At 35.0% G+C, this 6,804-nt stretch overlaps 1 pseudogene; it reads right to left on the bottom strand.

The window, feature by feature from the left end:
- Positions 1-5,895: 5,895 nt before the first annotated feature.
- LOC131829628 (ADP-ribosylation factor-like protein 5A) lies at positions 5,896-6,499 on the bottom strand (annotated as a pseudogene).
- Positions 6,500-6,804: the final 305 nt, after the last annotated feature.

Below are 6,804 nucleotides of genomic sequence, written 5' to 3'. Positions count from 1 at the left end.
TGCTTCTCCCTCTCTCTCTTCCTCTCTGCCTACTTGTGATCTGTCTGTCAAATAAATAAAATCTTTAAAAAAAAAAAAAAAGGGCTACTTCTCTAAAAAAAAATATTATTCCATGAAAACATGCTTATCTTTTGATTTTATAGAATTTAAAGAGTGACTGGGAAAAGAGAAAAAATTAACGCAAAAATAAATTTAAAATGCAGAAGTGACAATAAGAGAAAGAACATAGAAAAGAAAGCATGAAAAGTAAAATGCTTAATTTACTGATAAAAATCATTAGAAGCATCAAAAGAGGAAGAAACAAAAACCGAATTGTGTCTTTGCTCTCCCTTTTTCTTTGTATCACACCCAAATCACAGAGCTGAGACACTTCTTCTCGATGAACATCACAAGGCACTCCTATATCAGATAACTTAGCAACTTGTGTTGTTCTTTTAAGGGGTGGTAACTGCGCTTTTAAGGTAACAGACTATATATTCAGTTTTGTTCTAATTTAAAATGCAGTGTCCAAAAACACCTCACACTGCATACTTTTTGAAAATAGAAGCATATTATACAGTGAGATTGCAGTTCAATTAACATTGAAAAGTGGCATCATTTTAATAAACATTTTCCATCTATCAAAGGGATATGGCTCTGTGTATGTCTATATAAATATATATATTTCAGTTGGCATTATCTCATTGCATTGGCTAAATAGCAAAAACAAGAGCTAAAATCATACACTACAAAAGTACACTTAGTTCAGGAACAGAAATTAATAATTCTTATGTCAGAGTATTCAAATACCTTTGAAAATCCTAGTCATAGGACCATAACTCATAGCTATAACTTTGGGAAAATCAGAAGAATTACATAAAATAGATAAAAGCCAATATACTCTCATGCATATAGACATCATGTAATGCTATAATCTGGGTTAAGAGCTGGGAATCAGGATCAGCAGGAGTCCTCATGGGGTAAAACTAGCTCTAAACATATTTGTAGGGTGACCAAAATAAAATATGTTTGTGTTAAATTGTGTTTGACAATAAAATATATTATAGAAATTTTACCACTAGACAAAGGAAATTGTTTTAAATTTATTTGTTTTGGATTTTGAAAGTTCAAAAGCTACCCCAAATTACAGAATAGATAAGATTGAAGTATCCAAGTAAGATGTTATGTGAAAGATTAATATAATGACTGAGAGATTCGAGTTTTTACACCATGAGATTGTTTGGAAAGCCAAATCTATAATGGGATTAGGGCATAGGGCTTGCCAAAGTTAAATTAAAAACCACACACACACACACAACACACACACACTTTCCAAATCTATGATGGGATTAGGGCATAGGGCTTGTCAAAGTTAAATTAAAAACCACACACACACACACACACACACACACACACACACACACACACACTTTAGGCATAGGGCTTGTCAAAGTTAAATTAAAAACCACACACACACACTTTAGGCATAGGGCTTGTCAAAGTTAAATTAAAAACCACACACACACACACACACACTTTAGTAATGCAGTCCAGGTGAAGCAAATGGCCTAGAGGCAGTAAGAGTATTAAAAAAAAAAAAATGGGCTTTAAATTTCCCAGTCCCTAAGTTCCCTGAAATAAAAGAATACAGAGACAGAGCCTGGGTCAAACCAATAGAATTCATTTCTGCACTTAATTTGGTGATGAGCTTGAGGGTGTCAGAGGGAATCTTTGTATATTCTCTAAGTCAAGCTAGAATCTAATGTAACCTGTGCAAAAACTATTAAGGTTTCTGGCTTTGAAACTTTCAAACTTTTCTGACCACAAACCATAATAGTGTTGATTTTGCAGAATACAATCCATATACACTTGGACACATAATACTAAAGAAAGGTTTCATGAAGTACTGCTCACTGTGAGAGAGTATGATTCTGCTTTTGATATCTGACTGCTCACAGCTTCCATAACCCATCATGCCCCCTTTATCTCTTACCTCCACCTGAGCAAGTAAGAAAGTTCCCTCCTTTGGAGCTGAGAGGTGTGAGATTTCAAAACCGTCAAGGCCCAGGCTACTTGTGGGAATGTCTGCCTCATCTCCACACCCTAACCACCATAAAAACCTCCAGCCATTCTTCTTCTGCGACACTCTCAAGTCATTTTGAACTGTTTAACTTTTAACTTTTAACTCTGTGTGGGAGCTTCTCTGCTCTCCCAGAAAGCCTATCATATAAGTAATTATTTTTGCCACTTTCTTGGTGCATGTGTAACATCCTGTCTCCACATGTGAACTAAACTTGAGGGCCATCCCATCTCCAGGGTGACCACAGCATCTACCTAACTATATGTGATGAATTTTCTTATTTTCTATTCATTTTTATGCTATTTCATTTGTAAGAATACTTATCATAGGGGCACCTGAGTGGCTCAATCAGTTAAGTGTCTGCCTTCTACTCAGGTCATGATCCAAGGGTCCTGGGATCAAGCTCAGCCAGGCTCCCTGATCAGTGCGGAGCCTGCTTCTCTCCCTCTCCCCCATTGTGTGTGCTCTCCCTCTCACTCGCTCTCTCTCTCTCAAATAAATAAACAAAATCTTTAAAAAGATAATACTGATTATAACCTTTTACACTGATAGTACAACCCACTAATTGTATTTTATTTAATTACTTTAATTAAATTTAATTAAAAAATATTTAATTATATTTAATTACTAATTAATTTTTAGTTGAAAATTCTAGTTCAAGACAAAGAATGCAAAAAAATTCTGATTCTCAAGATTTTTGGGGTCTTTTGATTTTTAACGTATTATATGAGTGGATAATAATAGTAAAACCTTGCATGACAATCATTTTAAGGATGCCATATCTAAGCATAGTCAAGACTCCAGCTCTAACTCACTTCTGTGACTCAAGCCATATTATTCATATTATAAAGGTGATATATAGCTGTGCTTCTCAAAAGTTCACAATACACCAATTACCTGATGACCTTATAAAAACGCAGATTTTCAAATAGTAGGACTGGAGTAGGGGCAAAACTTCTGCATGTCTAATGACTGTCCAGCTAGTATCAATATTGCCAGTTCACGGAGCACACTCTGAGTAGCAAGGACAAAGGGGATAACTATGGAGCTATAGACATTTGCATTGTCATTCCCCCTATTTCTTTGTCCATACATACACACATATCATCTGAATCGTTTGACAGTAAGTTGTAGACACGATGCCCTTTTACCCCTTAAATACTTCAGTGTATAGTTCCTAAAAGTCATGATTATAATCACCATACAATGATCCAATTCAGGAAATTGACATTAAAACAACACTATTATCTAATTTACATTTCTTATTCAGATTTCAATGGTCCTACTAATGCTCTTTATAGCAAAAGAAACAAATTTATGGTCCAGGATCCAAGCCAGTCCATCCAAGCCAAATGTTGTGTTTATTCCCTGTTAGTCTTTTATCTACAACAGTTCATTGTTCTTCACTTATCATGTCTTTGACATTTTTAAAGAGTGCAGGTACTTTATTTATGGAATAAATTCAACTTTCTCTGATGTAGTTTCATAATTCAAGTTAAACATTTTGTTCGGGACACCACAGAAGACATGTACTTTTGGTTAATCGTTCTTCAGGAGGCACCTGATACCTATTTACTATTACTAGTAAAGATAATTTTGATCACTTGGTTACAAGTATCTTTCAGGTTTCTACACTACAGAGTTTTTGTAATTAGTACCTATCTTATGGGGAAGCATTAGAGATTTCTGTTTCTTATAAAACTTCTATCCTCTCAATTTAATAGCTATTAACAATTCTTGTCTAAACAATTATTATTGTGGTACCAAATGCTATTTTTTTAGGTTTTTATGGGAGTTTTTAATATAAAACAAGAAATTACTAATAGTGATTTTAAAAAGTAAAAGAACATATGAATAAAGCTTAGTAATTTAGAGTTTACTTTTATAAAAGCAAGTTGACAAATACTAAAATGTTATACCTGCATTATGAACATTGTAATATAACACACAACACATCCACTGTTAAACACTGATCTCCCATGCCTGACTTGAATTTAGATATTAAATATATTATATATTACAGAAAGAAACTTTCCAAGTTTTGTCAATGCTTGTGGTATATATATTATGATTCCTCATCAAAATCTGCATTAAATCTAAAAGGCTGGTATTAAAAGTACTTACTTCTTTTCTTCAATATTCTACAACATGCCAGTTTGGAACAGCCTTCAGATTTTCAGGGCATGAAACGTATACAAAGAGAGCACCCCAAAATACGTTTGAACACATTTAGGATAAGTTTGTTTACAATTACAACAGAAATACCTTCAACCTTTGTATCTTTCCATTTTCAGTGAAAAAAAAGTATCCTAAGCAAATAATTTGAGGGCCAAGTTACTTCTCTGTAAAAATGATATATCATGTTGTTCAACTTTTAAACCAAATTCTTAAAAGCATGAAAGTGTGTATTTTATAATCATCAATGCATTCATGTGGTGTTAGGAAGATAAAAGAAAACATATAGAAACAGGGGCGCCTGGGTGGCTCAGTGGGTTAAGCTGCTGCCTTCGGCGCAGGTCATGATCTCAGGATCCTGGGATTGAGCCCCACATCGGGCTCTCTGCTCAGCAAGGAGCCTGTTTCCTCCTCTCTCTCTGCCTGCCTCTTTGCCTGCTTGTCATCTCTCTCTGTCAAATAAATAAATAAAATTTAAAAAAAATTCATAAAATAAATAAATAAATAAATAAAACATATAGAAACAAAAATCTCAAACTATCCCGATTACTAAAATGAGAAATTTTCAAATTAAGAAATAACCTTTATTGCTTAGAAAATAAGCTTTATTTTTCATCTCAAACTCACTTTAAATGCTTGACATATAATTCCATACCAAGTAAGACTATAGGTAAACTATTTGATTAATATTTATAGGGTGATACTTCTCTGAGCAGACATTTTACACAATAGCTTCCCATTAACATTGGGAAAAAATAAATCACTTGATAATTTTAATCACAATTAATGATTGACTGATTAATGGATTAATAATTTTCTCAGTAATTGAGATGGCATAGATCCAATAAAGGAACCAGTCTGATGATTGCTCACTGTGAAATTCTGTCCACTCATATTAAGCCAAAAATCTAGACACTCCATTCAGCTAGATTACATGCTTTCATGTACATAATTTCATCCACAAAAAATAGGTACACACTGTTGAGCTTTCTCCTTTTCTTTCTTTCTTTCTTGTTTTTTTTTTTTTTTTTTTTTTTTTTTTTAAGAGCAGCCCAATGATTGTGGGGGTTGGTTAGTACAATACAGAGAACACAGGGGGAAAGCACAAAATGGCACTTAGCAATGCCAGTACTCATCTCATTATGGTCATTAACTAAGGATATTATTATTTTTTGTATTCTTTGCTTTTCTTTATAACTTAGTCAAAGCCATAAACTTGCATTTGAGGTGTATATACACAAACTTATACAAAATAATTCTCATAATTAACAGTACATTTTAAAGTATTAGAAAGTGAGTATCTGTGCTGATTTGTATTTTGACTTAATGGAACACTAAGAGAATGCACATTCAACTAGGGAGGGTTATACTGGTAATAAGGTTCTTAAAGTGAAAAATCTCTTCTTCTCCCTTTGTACTTACCATAGACTATACAATGTCCTGAGAGGATTCATTATGAGAAAAACAGCAATCACAGCTTCGAAGACCTTGCTTTGGAAGAAACTAATGAGAAAGCAGATTAGAAAGTGAGACTTCATCTTTGTTTTCAAATAAGTGGTCTTAATTTTTTTCTTAAATTTTCTTAAAATTTCTTAATTTTAGAAAAAATTTAAATCAGTTTATTATAAATTTATCTAAACCATTAATTTTTGCAGCTTTCAGGTAAAGTCCAGCACTTTGTTTATACAAAGTCTATGAGGAGAGGTCAGTAGAGATCATCTAATCTTAAATCATGACATCATCCATTCAAGTACTTGGCACAATCCCTCACCAGTAAGAGCACAGCATGCCTGGATATGCCACTGGTGATCTTTAATAGAAGTTAGTTTCAAAGACTGGGAGATTTCTGCTACAGTCATGCATTCTTTAACATCTTGTTTATTAGCAAAAATCAGCGATCCAGCTTTCCATAGGTCCTCGTGGGCTAGTTACAGAAATCTCTAGTTACAGAATAGTTACCTCTTCTCTAGTTACAGAAATCCTTTCTCTGTCTGTACTGTCCACAGCAACTATTACAAACTCTGTGTTAGTATAGTAAGTGTTTGAAAGAGATTCTTGGCCACCAATATCCCACATTAGAAAATGTGTATTATTAATCACTATTTCTTCTATGTTACTTCCTGTTGTAGGTGATGTATGTACAAGTTCATTCATAGAAAACTGGTAAAGGATGGTAGTTTTCCCTGCATTATCCAGCCCAGCAATGATAACTCTGTGCTCCTGGTGATTGAAGAGTCTCCATATCCTGGTGAGGAGAATTCCCATTCTTGGGCAGCAGACCCCCTCCAGCCACCCGGGCTGCCTGGCCTCCCCTGAGGCAACTGACACACCAGAGCCTCTGCCCCCGCTAGGGCTGCTGCTCCCATGTTGGCAGCCAGTTCACTTCCTGGGAACCCGAGGGAGGCTGAAGCCCAGGCTGCCCTGCCGGTGCAAGACCCCACCCCTGCCACTGAGGCACTCTGCAACTGAGCCTCATGGGCCACCATCTCCCTCCCAGTTCCCCTTGGGCAGGTGTCCCAAAAGCTATTTTTAGTTTCACGTTTCCTCCTGCCTAAACTGATATTTTATTG

Source organism: Mustela lutreola, chromosome 4, assembly GCF_030435805.1.
Source record: "Mustela lutreola isolate mMusLut2 chromosome 4, mMusLut2.pri, whole genome shotgun sequence".
Taxonomy (NCBI): Eukaryota; Metazoa; Chordata; class Mammalia; order Carnivora; family Mustelidae; genus Mustela; species Mustela lutreola.
Note: the sequence above shows the minus strand (reverse complement) of the source record. Positions and strands in the feature narration are given on the sequence as shown.